General features: G+C 36.2%; 1 non-coding gene across 1 annotated transcript; it reads right to left on the minus strand.

Moving 5' to 3' along the window:
• Positions 1–17,895: 17,895 nt before the first annotated feature.
• On the minus strand, positions 17,896–18,002 carry LOC112997984 (small nucleolar RNA R71). The gene has a single exon (XR_003263031.1). It is a non-coding gene; the product is annotated as a small nucleolar RNA R71 (small nucleolar RNA).
• Positions 18,003–20,290: the final 2,288 nt, after the last annotated feature.

A 20,290-nucleotide genomic window follows, 5' to 3' on the forward strand; every position in this document is an offset into this window, starting at 1 on the left:
TTTGCGGCTTGTTGGGTGGAAAACGAATCTCCTAGGAAGGGCTGATAGGGTGGTTCTCGATTCTGCTTAATTCTAGTCCTAACTATGTCATGCAAAATGCTTGGCTCCCCGAAGGAATATGTGATGAGATTGAAAAGAAGATTAGATCTTTCATTTGGGGTTGTTACCACAAGCATTGGGCCAATTGACAAACAGTCACTAAAGCCAACAAAGATGGTGGTCTTGGCATCCGCACTTCTAGGGAAGTCAGTATAGCTCTCTTGGATAAGCATTATTGGGATCTCATTTGCGAGAAATCCAAGTTGTGAACTCAAATTCTGGAGGCTAAGTACCTTAAGGGTAACTCGATACTGCAGTTTTAATTCTTCTCCTGCAGCGGAGCTTCAGGAAATCTACTATGGTATCAAATTAGCTTGGCAATCCGGCTATAGAAACATACATGATTTATGAGTCTGATTCTCTTAGTGCCATCAGTATGATCTCGAATGGAGTTTGTCTTTCTCATCCTCTATTTCCCATTATTCAAGCTATCAAGAATCTCATTGCTCTTGATTAGGTTGTGATGCTTCAACACACGCTTAGGGAAGCCAACGCTCGTGTTGACTGGTTGGCTAACAATTAAAGGTGCTTCTGCTGGCTTGGGCTTCACTGTTCTTCAAATTTGTCCTTCGTAGTTAGGTCCTCTCCTTTTGGCAGATGCTATTGGGACCTCCTTTGTTAGGGTAGCTTAATTTCTTTTTTTGCTCTTCCTTTTATGATTAGCTTAGTGGTAAAGGTAAGGTTTAGGCAGTTTACATAAAGTCTTAGATTCAAAATTTATTTTTTTCATTTTAGTTTCAGGAGATAGTTGTCATTATATTTAGATGCATGATATGTCCTTATTTTAGTATTGATAGGTTAGTTTAAAAATAAAATAAAATTCACAATGTTAAAAGAAATTTTAAAACTAAAATCACGTACAAGAACCAAAAAATATTTTTCCTAAAACACAATATAAAATAACAATCTTCATAATGAAATATTCTTTTAAAATATTGGAGTTCGTATAATCATGAAAATCTATTTTTAAAATTAGTAGTTTGCTTTGATCAGTTGAGAAGATCAAACATTAAAATGAACAGTATGTACGTGTCGATCTTCGATAAAAACGTGTATAGAAAAGAACAAAACAAATAAAATAAAAATGCACAGAATGATCGAACACAAATATAGAGGTTATTAATGACTATTTTGGCATTGTTTTGATAGTTTAATTAATTAACATGAATCTGACTTATTTTTCGTATGAAATTGAATATAGATTCTTCTGTTAAGTAAATTCATCATTATTCTCACATATAAATCCAATAAAATCTTACATTGGTGCATACATAAGCCTTTTGGCTTAACATTAATCTTACTTTGGTGGAACTCTAAATAATTTGTTACTTGTTGGAAACGAAAAGTCTGGGAAGTGGAATGGATGATAAATGAGGGAAAGCACACCCAGTACGTGATGGGGAACATGCTCAGAGCAAAATCAACCGCACAAGTGCCCACGACACCACGGTATCTGGGTTTTGATTGAATAACCACATGATGTTTTCGTTGAATAAAACAGTTTCACATGTTTTTTCACTTTTACAAACCAACAATTTATGTTTTCTGAGGCCCAATGATTACTTCTATTGGGTTTTGCCTCAATCGGTGCTGTTGGGGAAGTACATTGGATTAGGTCATTAACCAATATCTTTCCTTTTATTCTTGTGTTTCATGCTTCATACATCTTACTCATAAAAAATAAAATAAAAAATTCTTCATCCAGCTTCAGATTATTATAATTGGAAACTAAAAACAAAATCATTGTAACTGGGTAAATAAATGGAATGGGGTTGTTACGTGATATGGGAACATAACATTTATTCTAAATGTTAGTGTTAACAAAACATAAATGTTATTATGTTTTGGTTAAATCATATGTATATTGGATAGGTATTCGACTAGAACAGTCAGAAACAGATTCAAACTGAAATGAGAAGGAGATTAATCATAGATTCAGACTCAAATGAGAGGGGCCGAGATTAATCTCAAAAAATAAAATTCATCTACCAATTATATTTCATCAATTTTTATACAAAATATTAATAATTTGAAGTTTTGATATGTTATATTTACATTAATAATCTATCAAACCATAAAGCTGACTTTCTTATGTCATGAAAATAAAAATTAATAATTGAGTTTATACTAATTTTTTTAACTATTTTCTTTTCCATGTATACTAACAAATAGTCAATAAATATTTCATCTTTCATCTTATTACAAAGTCTAGTATTTGTTACTAAAACATTAAATATCATATTTGAAAATTTCTTTCTTTTGTGTGATGTTGGTGTCTTTCAGTTTTTTCCTCTTGCAATGTCATAGGCTCGCAACTCATTATTAGTACAATGATTCCTATTGTGTTTTCATAATTTTAAAATTATAACAATCTCTAATTAATTCAATTACACTTGTTTATATGAAATATGGAAAATAAGAGCTCTTTCAATTGCAAGAAATAAAGTTAAAGAATTAGACATTTGTGAATTATGCAGGTTTTGGTGATGTCAAAAGTATTTACTTGATGAAAGCACAAAGATAGATAAAATGATGGTTGTCATCATCAAAAAGGGGGAGAATGTGAACGTATGCATACAAGTTTTTGATAATGCCAAAAGAGTTTACTTGATAATGGTTGTCATCATCAAAAAGGGGGAGAATGTTAATAAATATCATGCATGGTTTTATGATGTCAAAAAGGTTACTTGATGAGCATGGATTGAATCAAGTCAAAAGAACTAGATCAAGTAAATCTAAGATAAGAGCTTAGTAAATTTTTTTAAAGAATCTCAATTTGATTGCTTTAGTTTGGCCTCAACATCTTTAGTATCAAACATTCTTTTATCAAAGGTTAAATCAGTTAAAAAAGATATTTTTGATTTGGTAATCGATTACCAAACTGTGTAATCGATTACCAAAGAGTTTGTGAAGATATTTTTGACTAACGACACAAAACTGTTTGAATTTTGATCTGTGTAATTGATTATCAGAATCCTGTAACGGATTACCAGCGAAGAGATTTAAAAAAAAAACTTTGAAAAATCACGACTCTTCAAAAATTTAACTGTGTAATCGACTACCAGAATCCTGTAATCAATTACCAGTGAGAAAATTTCAGAAAACCTTTTTGAAAAGACACATCTCTTCAAACCATCTTGAAAAGGCACAATGGGCCTATATATGTGTGTGTGACTTCCAAAAGTAAGAGAGAGATTTTAAAAGAGAACTTAATTGTCAAATGTTCTCTAAATAACTATTGGCCAAACACTTGCAAATCAATTGAGTATTCTTCTAAGATCTTCAATTTGTATTATCATCTCTAAAAGAGAGAAATTCATTTGTATATTCCAAAAACATTGTTGTGATCAAGAGATTGTTCATCTCTTGACTTGTGAGAATCCTGAACACAAGGGAGAGGAATCCCAAGGTGTGTTCAGAAGTTATAAAGAGTTTACAAAGATAGTGGAAAATCTCAAGTGGGTTACTTGAGGACTGAACGTAGGCATGAGAAGTGGCTGAACCAAGATAAAACAAGTTTGCAATTCTCTCTTCCCTTATCTCAGTTATTTTATTATAGTTTACTTTGTCTTGCACATTTAAAAGAACATTATTAAATTGATAGTTTCTTCTTCTGCATTTTCGGAAAAATTTTAAAACTTAATTCACCCATGCGGCCCTGCCCCCCTCTTAAGTTATTGAGGCCACTTGTCAACAACATTAACAAAGAAAAAAAAACAAATTATATAATAACTAAAATTTGATGAAATATAATATTTAGATAAAACTTGTTTAAAAAGATAAAATCATTATTGATTTTATAATTTAAAAAAGTTAGGAGATAAAACTCATCATATAATAACTAAAGTTTGATAAAATATAATATTGAGATAAGAATTCTTGAAAAAAATAAGATTACTATTAATTTTATAATCTAAAAAGAAGTTGAGAGATAAAAACTAATTGTATTATAAAGATTTAATAAAAATATAATATTTAGTTTCAAATTAGATTTTTTTTACTAACAAAGGAGTCTAACTGAATTGGTTGAACAGGGTGTGTGAGCATTGTAAACTCTTTAATATCATCTTCAATTCCTATGGAAAAAAAAGTCAAATTTTTTACTAAATAAAAAATATAATTTTTTATAATAAATAAATAATAATCTATTTTTTTAATTGAAAAAAAACAAGGTAAAACAATCATGATCAAAGGTACACCCCTATAGCCCCCCTCCTCATAACATAGGTCTGCCTCTACAGCCCCAGATAAGGACAAAACAATTATGGTCAAAGGAAACCACGGGATAAGCACGTCTGATCCAATTTAAAGGATGGATTACCTAAATGGTAATTTGTGAATAAAGGCCTAAGGTCCAAGGCCCAAGAAGGTTCGCATAAATAGTGTTATTATCCTTGAGGTAAGGACCATTGTTCACTTGGCATTTATTATTATATTTATTGCTCAAGATTGAAAGCTTACTTGAGTGTTGAAATGTCTTTTGTAGGTATCCCCTTTGATAAAATAGCATCCAAAACAAAGAACAATAAGGAGCAAGGAACATCAAGACAAAAGGATTAGTGTCTGGCCACTATTCGGCATGAACATTTTGGCGCCAACTGTGGGATTGAGTAAAGTAGATTCCCAGCCCCAAGTGTTATGGCAATTACTCGAACATGGATGGATACAATAGCAATAACACATCCAAGGGAACAACAACAAAGAGAAAAAGAGGTGCAAGTAGAGGACTAGATTGACTTGTCCTTTATGGTCAGGCGACTACAAGCACAAGTAACTGACATGCATCGGCACCATGCCCAAGAAATCTCAACTCTTTGGCAGAAGAACGCACAATTGCAAAGTCTTAACTTATCATGACAACCCAAAGATGAAACACCAGTCGGAGCTAAGGAGGAGCCCATGACATATGAGATTCCCTGGGTCACTAACATTAGTGTCAAGCAGGATACATAATGCTTGTCCACAAACATGCTGGGAAAATAACTACAACAGTACACAAATCCTTTCATCCCTGACATCATGCAAACTACTTTTCCCTCTTACTGGAAGAGTTTGAATATCAAAAAGTATGATGGTAGCAGTGATCCGAACGAACACCTAGACGTCTATATTATACAAGTTAGTTTTTACACCATAGATGATGTTGTGTTATGTCGAGTGTTCCCCACTTCCTTGAAAGGGAAAACCCTTCATTGGTTTACCTGTCTAACTCTAAATATGATTAATTCATTTGAAACATTGGCAACTCCCTTCGGCATAGTTTTCCATAAGTTAGTTCTACCACCTAACTTCAGTAGCCTTGGTCAACATTCGAAAAGAAAAGAAGGAGCCCCTTTGAATGTTCAATGAGTGACTAAAAAATATAGCCTTAAATATTCAAAACTTGGATCTCACTGTCGCTATGCATCATTGGATAACAGTCCTCTGGCGGGAACCTTTTGTTCCCAACCTATGCAAAAAACATGCATCTAATATGGATGACCTTTGACAGAGAGAGAAAAAGTATATGCAAATGGAATAATTACTCCAATATGGAACTAAGTTCGAGCTGATGCAATGACAACATAGAAAGACTAGGATAAGCCTAGCTTTATCAAAGCAAGGGATGATAGGCACAGGGATTGACCACCTTGGGAACCACGTTATGCACACTATACCCCTCCTCAATGCAAATAGATCTCGGATTTTGGACCAAGCTCTGGCCACCGAAATCTTGGCCATACCAAAGAGAGCTAACACCCTACCCAAGGCAGATTTTTCTAAGCACTACTAATATCATAGAAACCAAGGCCACTCAATTGAGTCTTGAAAGATATGATTGAGAACCTCATCATGTTGGGCCACCTGAAAGACTTCATCCACAAGCCTCAGTCCCATCAACCATATCATTCTCGTCAGCAAGAACATGATAGGGATCAGAAGCTAAGACCATGATAACAAATCTCGAACCAAAAGGTGCAAAAGTCATTCAAAACAAATAACTAGAGTCAAGCCACAGATTCATATACAATAGAAATACAATAGACTTATTCCTCAAAGGTTTATTCTTAAATGATATGACCAACTTTGGTACTGATAACTGCTATGTATAGGTATATTTTTGGACAAAAATTATGCAGGAATTGTTAATTTTTCTCTAATATTTCTTCTTTTTCATGTGAATAATTGAAATTTTAACATCAATTAAGTTTTTGTGCATAAAATGTTTAAATTTTGTGAATTTACAAGTTCGTCGTGAATAATTAATGTAGAGAAACAAAGTAAAGCCCAAAGAAGACAAATTGAAGATCTGAAGCTACTCGCTCAGTGGGTCTCAGGCATCCAGTGCGATGTAGTCGCTTAGCGCCAAAAAGTATGGAGAAGTCTGGATCGTGAATGGGCACTTAGCGCGAGATTACCGCCACACACACTATGAGCAGCAATCGCGCTTAGCGCGAAGGTTGTGTGAAAACCAAGTTGAACTGCACCTATAAAAGAAGGAGAGAGAAGAAGGAAAAAACACACCGAGACATAGAGCTCTACACTGAATATCCACAAAATTAGAGTTTCCAAAATAGAGGAAACGAACCTTTAGGAGTCATTCCTTCCCTCCATCTCCATCCTTCTTTATCCTCTTCTCTCCCTATCAAACCCTTGCAATTGTAAAGCCTTTCATGAAAATAAGAGGCTAAACCCCTCATTGTTGGGAGCCTAGCAACCAAATGCTCATGACATAATTTCTTTCCTACCATTCGTTTATTGTTTTTTTTAATTATTATTGTCTTTTTTCTATGCTTAATTTCATTGATTGTGGTCTGATCACCCATATTCATGGTATATTTTAAGGGTTTAGGCATTGGGAAATGTTATTCTCTTAAGAACTGGGAAAGGGCATCTAAATGATTCATATCTAGGGATAGAATGATATTGTTTAGACTATTCTATGCATCTCTATTCATAATGCAATTTAACTAGTTTATTCTCTTAAGGGATTAGGAGATGGATTAGGTAAATTAGGCTCTTTCACTTGAGGAATCATGGTTAGAGTAAATGAGTAGATGTCGATGATAATTGGAATAATATTAAATAGACAAAAATCATTAACATTACATCAAGAGTAGTTTTGGGAAGCTAGACCCCCACATATTCGCATTCTCAATCAACCTTTGCATCACAACCCCTAAAGTGTTTGTTTTTCTTGCTCTTGCCTGTTTTAGATAATTAGTTTAATTTTATGTCAATTTACTTTTAATTTACCATCTCTTAAATCTTTAATTTAATTTATTAATTTCTTAAAAATTGGGAATACTCCAATCTAAGTACAAACAAAGTCTCTGTGAACTCGACACACGAACTTCTGTTTTACTTTAGTACTTGGGACAATTTGGTGCACTTGCCAATGAGTTAACAAGTTTTTGGCACCATTGCCGGGGAATTTGTTCTTTGTACTTGGTAATTTGGATATTTTAATTTTAAAGCAATTAGTTTTTATTAATTTCTTAATTTTTTATTTTAAAAAGAAAAAAATATTTTTTTTTCTTTTAATTTTTTTATATTTTAATTCTTTGATAACCTGCTTGGTAGTTGTTTTCTTTCTTGTATGTGAGGTATAATTTCAAGAAAAAAACCTTACTCTTTTGGATCTAGAGATTGAAGCAACTTGTAGAAGAAACAATGCCGCAAGAAGGAAAGAACAACAAGAGGTGTAGGCCAATCAAGGACCATCATCCTCTGTATCAACTTCCTCCTTCCCTATGATCAAACCACATCCAAATTTTGAACAACACATTATGATAGGGAACCGGCCACAGAGGATCACTCTAGAAGACTACTCAGTTCCTCTACACCTTAGTACTTTACAAGCATAGTCCAACCTGAAGTTCAAGTTACCAACATCACTTATCCACAATCCCTCATCCAGCTCATTCAAGGGAATATCTTTCATGGCTTACCAAATGAAGATCCATATGTTCACCTTGCCACATACATAGAGATCTGCAACATAGTGAAGATAGCAGGAGTTCCAAAAGATGCCATCCACCTCAACCTGTTTTCCTTTTCCGTAGCTGGCGAAGCAAAAAGATGGCTTTACTCGTTCAAGGGGAAAAACTTGTGGACATGGGAAAAGGTGGTAGAGAAGTTCCTGAAGAAGTATTTTCTAGAGTCCAAGACCACCGAGGGGAAGGTGGAGATCTCTTCATTCCACCAATTCCCTGAGGAATCATTGAGTGAAGCTCTAGACCATTTCTATGGTCTACTCTGGAAGACTCCTACCCACGAGTTCAATGAGCTAGTTCAGCTAAACATATTCATTGACGACTTGCGACCCCATTCCATGCAGCTTCTCGATGCCTCTATTGGTGGAAAGATCAAATTGAAGACACCTGATGAATCTATGGAGTTGATTGAAAATATGGCAACCAGTGACCATGCCATCCTTCGTGATCAAGCTTACACGCCTACAAAGAAGAGTCTTCTTGAGCTCACATCTCAAGATGCATTACTAGCTCAAAAGAGAAGGAGCGACCATGCCATCCTTCATGATCGAGCTTACACGCCTACAAAGAGGCATTACAAGCTCATTGCCAAGAAAATAGAGACCCTTACAGAGACATTGAACAAACTTCCTCAACAATTTTATGCAGTGCAATCGGCTCATTCTTCAGTCATACAAATTGGAGGATGCAACATTTGTGGTGGGGCCCATGAGTCAGGCATATGCATAGCTCAAGACGATGCATCCAAAGAAGACAACTACATGGCCATTCCCAACTGCCAAAGGTTTTATCAAGGAAGACCTCCAGAATACAATCAGGGGGGAAATTTCTCTCAAGTCCAGGGCTGGAGATCCCATCCTAGGAATAACTTCAACAAAGATCAAGGTTGTCCATCCATCTGGCCTTCCAATCAAGGGCCTAATCTTTATAAGAGGACCACTAAGCTAGAAGAGACTCTGACTCAAATTATGTAGGTTTCTCTGTCAAATCATTAGAGCACTGAGTCAGCCATCAAGAATCTGGAGGTACAAGTGGGCCAATTAGCTAAGCAATTGGCTGAAAAGTCCATGGGAAATTTTGTGGCCAACGCGGAGAAGAATCCAAAGGAGGAGTGTAAGACAATTTTCACCAAGAGTCTGAGAAGGGAGAGTGTTGAGAAGGAGAACAAACTTAAGGGAGTATTGGAGGATGTGAGTGATGAGGAAGGAGAGGAAAAACAGAGAGAAAAGGTTAAAAATAAAGAGAAAAAAATTGAAAAAAAATGAAAAAAGAAAAAAAGAAAAAAATGAAAGTAAAGAGAGTGGTGATAAGGACTTAATCACTAAGACCAAAAGTGACTTAGCTCGAGAGGCTAAAAAGGAGATACCATCAGTCCCAGTGAAGAATGTCCCATATCCCTTGGTGCATCAAAGAAAGAGAAAGAACGATATTTTGCTCATTTTCTTGACATCTTCAAGAAGTTGGAAATCACCATTCCTTTTGGAGAGGCCTTACAGTAGATGACGTCATATACCAAATTCCTGAAGGACCTTTTTACAAAGAAAAGGAAATACATCAATAATGAGAGCATCATGGTGGAAGGAAATTGTAGTGTTGTGGTCCAGAGGATTCTACCACAAAAATTCAAAGATCCAGGAAGTGTAACCATCCCATGCTCTATTGGGGATGTGTCAGTGCGGTAAAGCTCTCATTAATCTGGGGGCAAGCATCAATTTGATGTCTCTCTATGTGCCAAAGAATTGGGAACCTGAAGATTGCTCCTACTAGAATGACTCTTCAACTAGCGAACCATTCTATTACCAGACCATATGGTGTAGTTAAAGATGTCCTAGTTAAGGTTCACCAATTCACTTTTCCGGTGGACTTTGTGATGATGGACATAAAAGAGGATTCTGATATCCCCTTGATATTGGGCAGACCATTCATGCTTACTACAAAATGCGTTGTGGACATGGGGAATGACAACTTGGAGATGAGTGTGGAGGACCAGAAAGTCAACTTCAACTTGTTTGAGGCAATAAAGCATCCCAGTGATAGCAAGACTTGCTTCAAGGTGGAGGCAATTGAGCAAGAAAATGAAGCCAAGCCAGTCATGAATCCAGCAAACCCTTCCATTGTCTTCTCGAGGCCAAGGCGGGTCAGGGCCTGAGCCACTCTAGACGCTCCACCAACTCCACCTCCGATGATCCCTCCTCCAGCCACCTCTCCTACAGTCGGCAAACCTTCTCCCTCTTCCTCTCAACTGCAGCAGCTCCTCCCCATGTTGTAGACCCTTCACCACGGTTGGTACCTACTAATGCAGAGCCTCTACCATCTCTTCCTCCAGCAGCCGATGATGGCGCCAGAGGCATTCCTAGCCTAGGTTGTTTGGCCAAGAGTTCAACTTCCTTTTGTCGGGAGGGGGGGTGACACCTCTGGCACTGGTGGTGATGATGCCGCAGATGCAGAAGCTGATGATGATTATGTTGCAGACATCACTACTACTCAAGGAACTTGGGATCCAGGGCCGCCACATGATTAAGGCCCATTTTGATCAGGACTCTTTTCTTTATTTTTAGTTTTATTTTATTTTAGTTTATTTTACTTTCAATTTATTTTCTCACATTTATGACAATTTAATTTCGGTAGTTTAATTTTAATAGTTTAAATTCATTCATTTAATAATTTTAATTTAGTTTGATGCATGATAGAGAAGTAGGGTACTTATTGATTGGTTGCAAAACTTTTTGAGTGAATCAATTGCATAAGTGAGATAAATTGCATACTTTTGTGAAATTTCTGATTCTTGTGTAAGCAGGCATCAGTGTAAGTGTTGGAGTGTTAATTAATCATACAAGAGTGAAGAGGTTAGTATTTCTGACAGAAAAACATGGAATGTGAACCTGAATGCTTCATAAAAATCGATGAGTTGTGTGAACTTTAAACTGTGAGAGAACGATTGGTTTTAATTTTCCGATTTTGCGTGATTCTTAGATTGTTTGAATGCATGTATGATGTGGAGATGATCAAGGCCATGTTTATTTTATTTTAGCCACTTAGCCAAAAAGTCATCTTGTGAATGAATATATCCCTTAAACCCTTGTTGTGCCTAATGTAAATTATTTGTCATTAGAATCCAAGCCTAATGAAATTGATATTGACTAACTACCCTTTCTTAGGTTGTAGGAGATTGCTCATGAATCCAGACAAATTTGTCCCAAATTTGGGGGAGTGTTTTTGGGTGAATTTTTATTGCAGGAATATGAATAAACAACACAAGCTAATGTAAGTCAAAGTATATGGTATTACTCCAGCCAAGTACTAATGTCTATTACTTCTTCAAAATAAATAAATAAATATCTTGTTATTTTGAAGAATAAAAGCTCGGGTAAACCATGATCAAAGAAAGTGGATGTGCTGAAAAGAGTAGCAAAATAATAAGGTTGGTGTAGTGAAAAAAATTTGAGTTATGGTTTGTCATGAATTGGGAGAATGAATGTTCTCCTATATCCTAAGCTTTGAATCCAAGAAAAACCATGATTCCTTTGTTAGCCCAGCCACGTTACAAGCCTGATAAAGTCCTTAATGATCCACATTGTGCATGTATGATTGCATTGATTGAGATGATGTGCAAAGTTAGGAATTTTACAATTCAATTGTTGTAATTAAAACACTTATAACTGAAACACTTGCGAGATTAAGAGAAACACTAGCCTTGTGAGGAATAAAGATTGGTGACTCATTCGTGTGACTTGTCATTCTTGCTAAATGATTCATCTCGAAGTGCATCATTTTCGTACTCCTTTCATGAACTTATGACAACTGTGAACTTGAGAATAGGTCAATGAAGCTTTTGGAATGTATGTAGTTATCTCATGTATTGTGATTGGTAAACTCTAAACTTTATCTCAGTGTAATTAGTTACTTTTGCTTGAGGACAAACAAAGCTTTAAATTTGGGGGAGTTTGATAGTTTCTATGTATAGTTATATTTTGGGACTAAATTATGTAGGAATTGTTAATTTTTCTCTCATATTTCTTCCTTTTCATGTGAATAATTGGAATTTTAACATCAATTAAGTTTTTGTGCAAAACGTGTTTAAAGTTTGTGAACTTACAAAGTTCTTGGTGAATGATTGACGCAGAAAAACAAAGTAAAGCCCAAAGAAGCAAAATTGAAGATCTAAAGTTGCTCGTTCGGCGCATCTCAGGCGCCCAGCATGATGCAGTCGCTTAGCGGGCAATGCACGCTTAGTGTCAGGAAGTATGGAGAAGTCTAGATTAGGAAAGGGCACTTAGCGTGAGTTATGTGTTACCGCCATACTCGCTAAGCATGGCAATCGTGCTTAGCGCGAAGGTTGCGTGAAAACCAAGATGAACTGGACCTATAAAAGAAGGAGAGGGAAGAAGGAAAAAAACACACTGAGACACAGAGCTCTACACTGAATATCCATGAAATTAGAGTTTTCAAAATAGGAGAAACCAACCTTTAGGAGACATTTGTTCTCTTCATCTCCATCCTTCTTTATCTTCTTCTCTCCCCATTACCCCCTTGCAATTGTAAAACATCTCATGACAATAAGAGGTTAAACCCCTCATTGTTGGGAGCCTAGCAACCAAATGCTTGCTATGTAATTTCTTTCCTTCTATATGTTTAAGGTTATTTTAATTATTATTGTCTCTTTTGTGTGCTTAATTTCATTGATTGTGGTTTGATCACCCATATTCATGGTATGTTTTTAGGGTTTAGGCTGGGAAATGTTATTCTCTTAAGAACTGGGAAAGGGCATCTAAATGATTCATATCTAGGGATAGAATGATATTTTTTATACTATTCTATGCATCTCTATTCATAATGCAATTTAACTAGTTTATTCTCTCAAGGGATTAGGTAAACTAGGATTTTTCACTTGAGGGATCATGGTTAGAGTAAATGACTAGATGTGGGTGATAGTTGGAATAATATTAAATAGAGAAAAATCATTAACATTACATCAAGAGTAGTTTTTGGAAAGCTAGATCCCAACATATTCGCATTCTGAATCAACCTTTGCATCACAACCCCCAAAGTGTTTCTTTTTCTTGCTTTTGTCTGTTTTAGATAATTAGTTTAATTTTGCGTCAATTTACTTTTAATTTTCCATCTCTTAAATCTTTAATTCAATTTATTAATTGCTTAAAAATGTGGAATACTCCAATTTAAGTACAAACAAAGTCCCTGTGGACTCGACACTCGGACTTCCATTTTACTTTACTACTTAGGATAATTTGGTGCACTTGTCAATGAGTTAACATGTACCACAATTGTAATGGTCCACCTTCATTATATAACCAACAAAGCTAAAGATTTTATTTCCATTTAATTTAAAAACTCTTTACTTAGTTTGTTTATGAAAATATTGGTAAAATTTTCTCTAATTTCCAAGCTAACCAAAGATTCAAAACTTAAATTATAAGAACTTTATATACTAAGCTTAACTAAATAAAACCCAATACCAAATGGAACTTTCACATATCACAACCTACTATAATATCACACTCAAAATAACATAGTACGATGTATACATTCATCTTCTTTGCAAGGTAATTACATAATATCCCTAAGTTGGTCCATTCTATTCATAGGACTACATAAATGAAAACAAAGAATGTAACATCCTTGATTTTCAACTTCTCAACAGCTTTCAAATTACGACACTTCACACGGTGGTACTTCACTCTACATTTTTGTTGGTCAGAACCCTCCGTAGGTAGCCTATTTTGAGACCTCAAAAATCAACTTTACCTACTTCCAGGATCAATGACTGATCCCATAAACCAACACAAGACTTTTTAGAGTGTTTTGTTTTCATTCACACACTTTATGGAAAACTTCCCAGATGGTCACTCATCCTAAAACTACTCCAAGCCAAGCATGCTTGAGTGTAAAGTTCTTAAGTGATGAGCTACCAAAAAGTACATGCATCTTGTTGGTATAGGAAGAACCAATTAATTCCTTTAAGCCATCTTGAGTTGTACAATCTCATACTTGCACAGCCTCTAGATCCCTCTCATTTTGGTGTGATTCAATCGGGGAGTTACAAAGAAGACAACAGGTATTCAATCCAGTGCACACCCTATCCACAAAGTCTCCAAGAGGAAGATGCACCTAAAAACTATATGCTCTCTAAACATGTAGTTTGAGATCATCACAGTCACAATAATGTATGTTGCATGCACGGATAAGCTCACTAGAACAAACATATTTAAGCACAACTTGAAATTAAATAAGAATATGCATGTATATATAATTATCTTTATTATAAAACTTTGCATCTTAGGAGAAAGATAACAAAGGCATTTAACTCACCAAAAAGGGATTTCATAAACTTAACCGATCATTAACATCATATTTCAATCACCAATTTTCACCATAAGACATCCATTATTAATAATTATTATCTTATCTTAATTCAATACTCACAAATGTACACCAATAAACAACTACAAATAACAACTTTGTAATCTAACCATCTTAACTGTTACATACAATATCATCATAACATAAATCCAACTACATGTTGGATCAAGTGGCCTCGGAATAATTAAGAAGGGGGGGTTGAATTAATTATTCATGTACCTTGACAAATTAAAACTTATCCTTCTTAATGTTACTAGATTCAATTAGGCTTTACTACTAAGTTATGTAACTTAAAGAAAAGTAAAGCGTAAAAATAAAGTACACAGCAGAAATTAAAAAGTGTAGGGAAGAAGAAGTGATGTGTCATTATTTTCTCCTATTTCTTAACCCTTTTTGCACCATTTTAAGTACTGATTAATCTTAATTGTCAAATTAATTAGGCAGTTTTATTATTTGGGCCCATTCAGCTAATTTGATGTTTTTAATCTAATTTCAAGAATTATTGAAGCAGTGGGCTTGAATCCAGAATTGGGCTTGGACTTGAAGAGGGCAGACTATTTTATTCTACAAAATTTTATCTTATCTAGACTTTATCTTATCTAGATATTATTTAGATTTGATCTCATCTAGATATTATTTCATCTAGATCTTATCTAGATTTGATTTTATTTTATTTATGGGCTTGTATTTAAAACATATTTGTAAGCTTTGGGGCGGGAAAACTATATAACAGCACCAAGGTTCTAGTTTACGCTCTCTTCTCTTCTCTCATATTTTCGTTTTTAGTTTTAGGCTTTTAGACATTATTTTCGTTTTGCAATTCCAGCTTTTACTTTTCGTTTCAGCAATAAAATTTCATTCTTCAATCTATAATTTCGTTCTCTATTTGATTAATGGAAGGCTAAGTCCCCAACGTTGTTTTCTCTTGAGGATCAAGCACAATTCTCTTTAAGGTTCTATTATTACTGTTAAATTTTGTTCAGTTTTTCCTCTTCACTAATTACTCTGAATTTGTTGCTTTTAATTCATGCATGCTTAGTGCTTGATTAATTGTCTCTGTGCTTAATTTACGTTCATGCTTAATGATCGTTTATGAGTAATTGGTGTATGTGTTGCTTAATCACATAATGAATGCCTTATGTTGAATTTTGCTTAGTAATTTAATTTAGGGTTGGATTAAGTGGTTGAACTGATAAAGGATAAATTCTCGCAACCTAGGATAAGAGACTTGCTTGTGAATCAAGGGGAAACAACGTGTTTTAATTCTGATATTTTCTAATTCACATTTATTCGCTGTTTAATTTACAAAAGCAAACAAACCACCCCCCCCCCGATTCATTACTATTTTCCTAATATCTGTCATGAACGTTTGGTTGACCATTGCACGTTGGGAGATGACCTAGGATCACTTCCTAGATACTACATTTTTAATGTTTATTTGATTCGGGTACAGCCTCGATCAAATTTGGCACCGTTGCCGAGGAGCAGTGTCCAAAGGTTCATAATAGCTAGTAATTCGTGTTTTATGTTTTATGCTTTCGTGTGTTGTGTTCGTGTTGCGTTAAGTGTGTTTAGAGTCTTGTTATTTTGTTTAGTGTGGTATTTTGTTTTAGTTTTTCTGTTTAGTACTTCCCCTGTTTTAGTTTTGTGTTTTGCTGTGAATAGTGATTTGCGACGGATTTAGCGACCACTTTTGTTGAACTGGAAAACAGGGTAGTAGTGGAAATCCCTTAGCGACAGATTTTAGAGACCACCCTTGCTGAATTAATTAGGATTTTTTGTTTTGGTAGCTATATTTGTTATTTTTGGCTGAATTTTTTGTGGTCACTTCTTTTGATCCATGTTTTGTGGGAAAAATAGCTGGAGCCCTTAGTTTGGTCAGATTTGAAAGTTCCAAAAAAGTAGCAAATTTGATTTTGGTCAAAACTTCAAACGGCCATAACTTTCGCTCCGGTTATCAGAATCGCTATTATTATATATGTATTTGGGGTAGAAAAAAATTTCCCATGTCATGGCAGCCTGCCGTAGGCCGGCTGAGGTCTCATTCTTCCAAAAATTGCGATTTTGTCAAATTTTTTTTATTTTCCAAGTATTATTCTCTTATTTTTCTCAACTTATCATTTTTAGCTTCTATAGTTAGACTTTGAATTTTTGTTTGAAATTTTTGTGTTATCTTCTCATCATTTTATAAGGTTGCTCACAAAATTTCAAGTCATTTGGATATCATTTAATGGTAGCTGTAGTTCAAACCTACACTGTGTTGGGTTACAAGTGTGAGGTGAAGTCCCACATCGAGTAAAAGTGGAGAGGTTGAGCACCATATAAGTGAGGAGAAGACCCATAAACCTGAGCCTTAAGGTTTTGGGTTAGAGTGTGGTGTCAGGTCTCCTTATGTGGTGGCTCGTGGTCCACAGGTGTACCCCTCGAATCTCCCCAACAATTGGTATCAGAGCCGATGGTTCAAGTTGGTGACCGGCTCAGACGAGTATGCAAGTACCGCAGGTGGCCCGAATGGCTAGCGGCACAGCGTGCCCCGCAGGTGGAGCGGGGTGGCCAAAATGGCTAGCGGGCAGGGCAAGTACCGCAGGTGGCCATGGCTATACTCGTGGATGATAAAAGACTTCCCCTAGAGGGGGAGGCTATCATGTGGAAGAGACTCACACTTGAGGGGGAGATGTGTTGGGTTACAAGTGTGAGGTGAAGTCCCACATCGAGTAGAAGTGGAAAGGTTGAGCGCCATATAAGTGAGGAGCAGACCCATAAACCTGAGCCTTAAGGTTTTGGGTTAGAGTGTGGTGTCAGGTCTCCTTATATGGTGGCTCGTGGTCCACAGGTGTGCCCCTCGAATCTCCCCAACACACTATTACTTGCATAAAAAGGCAACTAGTTGTGCATGCTGAATATAGTGTATGACTAGAGGCAATCCATCTGACTTACAACCCTTTGATCCTGAGATAGATAGGACATTTCATAGATTAGTTAGACATCAGTTAGTACCTTTTGAGCATCCTGAGCATTCTCTTATTGGTGATTTTGAGCATTATTGCTTTGAACATTCTGAGAACATGGCACAACCTCCACCCCGTGAGAGGACTCTAAGGGAAATGGTTGCACCTGATTTCACCTACGAAAGCTTGTGCATCCAATACCCTGATGAGGATGTCCCATATGTTCTTAAAACGGGACTAATCCATTTGCTTCCAAAGTTTCATGGCCTTGCAGGTGAAGACCCGCATAAACATCTAAAGAATTCCATATTGTCTGCTTCACCATGAAACCCCCAGATGTCCAGGAGGATCACATATTTCTGAAGGCCTTTCCTCATTCTTTAGAGTGAGTGGCAAAGGACTAGCTCTATTACCTAGCTCCATGGTCCATCACGAGCTGGGATGACCTCAAGAGAGTATTCTTAGAAAAAATTTTCCTTGCTTCCAGGACCACGACCATCAGAAAAGATATTTCAGGAATTAGGCAACTTAGTGGAGAGAGCTTATATGAATACTGGGAAAGATTTAAGAAACTATGTGCCAGTTGCCCTCACCACCAGATTTCTGAGCAGCTTCTCCTCCAATATTTTTATGAAGGACTCAGTAACATGGAGAGAAGTATGATAGATGTTGCCAGTGGTGGAGCCCTTGGAGACATGACCCCTGCTGAAGCCAGAAATTTAATTGAGAAGATGGCTTCAAACTCCCAGCAATTTAGTGCCAGAAGTGATGCTATTGTCATTAGAGTAGTGCATGAAGTAGCCACGAATTCATCTTCATCAGCCGAGACTAAGAAGCTTGAAGGTAAACTAGATGCCTTGGTTAACCTGGTAACCTAACTAGCCGTGAATCAAAAATCTGCACCTGTCGCCAGACTCTGTGGTTTATGCTCCTCTGCCGACCACCGCACAGACCTTTGCCCTTCTGTGCAACAATCTGAAGCAATTGAACAGCCTGAAGCTTATGCTGCAAACATCTACAATAGACCTCCTCAACCTCAACAGCAAAATCAGCCACAACAGAACAGTTATGACCTCTCCAGCAACAGGTACAGTCCCGGGTGGAGGAATCATCCCAACCTTAGATGGTCGGATCCTTCACAATAGCAGAAACAACAACAACAACCTTATTTTCAGAACGCTGCTGATCCAAGCAGACCATACGTTCCTCCACTAATCCAACAGCAATAATAGCAACAGCCCCAGAAACAACAAATAGTTGAGGCCCCTCCACAACCTTCCCTTGAAGAACTTGTGAGGCAAAAATGACTATGCAAAACATGCAGTTTCAACAAGAAACCAAAGCCTCCATTCAAAGCTTAACCAATCAGATGGGATAATTGGCTACACAGTTAAATCAACAACAGTCCCAGAATTCTGACATATTACCTTCTCAATCTATCCAGAATCCCAAAAATGTGAGTGTCATTGCATTGAGGTCGGGAAAGCAGTGTCTAGAACCTCAACCAGCAACATCTTCCTCATCCGCAAATGAACCTGCCCAACTTCACTCTACTCCAGAAAAAGATGATGACAAAAACTTAAAGAGTAAGTTACCTAACAATTTCTATGCAGGTGAATCTAAAGAGAAGCAGCATATCCCTCTTCCATTCCCTCCAAGAGCAATTTCCAACAAAAAAATGGAAGAGTCAGAGAAGGAGATCTTGGAAACATTTAGAAAAGTAGAAGTAAACATACCTCTGCTGGATGCAATAAAGCAAATTCCAAGATATGCTAAATTCTTGAAGGAGTTGTGCACTAATAAGCGGATGCTTAAAGGAAGTGAAAGAATTAGTATAGGCAGTAATGTCTCCTCATTGATTGGTAAATCTGTTTCCCAAATCCCTGAAAAATGTAAAGATCCAGGTACATTCAACATACCTTGTATTATAGGGAACAATAAGTTTGACAATGCCATGCTAGATTTAGGAGCTTCTGCTAGTGTGATGCCTTTGTCTATTTTTAATCCTCTATCTCTTGGTCCCTTGTAGTCAACTGATGTGGTAATTCATTTAGCTAATAGAAGTGTTGCCTATTCTGTTGGTTTCATAGAGGATGTCCTAGTTAGAGTTGGTGAACTAATTTTCCCTGTTGATTTTTATATTTTGAATATGGAGGAGGGATTTTCTAAAGGATCAGTTTCCCATCATTCTAGGTAGACCTTTTATGAAAACTGCTATAACTAAGATAGATGTATATGCAGGCACACTATCTATGGAGTTTGGTGATATAACTGTTCATTTTAATATTCTTGATGCTATGAAACACCCATCCGAAGATCTTTCTGTATTTCGTGTTCAAATAATTGACCATATTGTTGATGAATACATGATTGATCTTCATTCTAATCTGCATGCCTGCCACTCTTCATGCATTGAATCTGAACTTGTACTTGATCATATGACTGAATTTAATGTTGAGAGTGAATCTGAAATTGATATTAATTACATGTCTGGTGATGTTTTACCTCTTGAGATTGATTTTCTAGAGTCAGATAGAACTAACCATGTTTCAGGAAGTACACATACCTCTGACTTTCTTTATGAGGTACAGGCTGAGAAACCATCTCTTTCTACCATTATCTAGCCGCCCACACCAAAATTGAAGCCTCTGCCATCAAATTTAAAATATGCTTACTTAGATGATAACAAAAGTTTTCCAGTAATTATATCTGCCTCCCTTGCTGATGAGCAAGAGGAGAAGTTGTTATCAATTCTCAAGAAGCATAAGAAGGCTATAGGCTGGACTCTGGCGGACATTCCTGGTATTAGCCCATCCACATGTATGCATCAGATAAATTTAGAGGATGGGGCTAAACCAGTAAGACAGCCACAAAGAAGACTCAACCCAG

This window comes from Glycine max, chromosome 9, assembly GCF_000004515.6.
Source record: "Glycine max cultivar Williams 82 chromosome 9, Glycine_max_v4.0, whole genome shotgun sequence".
Lineage (NCBI taxonomy): Eukaryota > Viridiplantae > Streptophyta > Magnoliopsida > Fabales > Fabaceae > Glycine > Glycine max.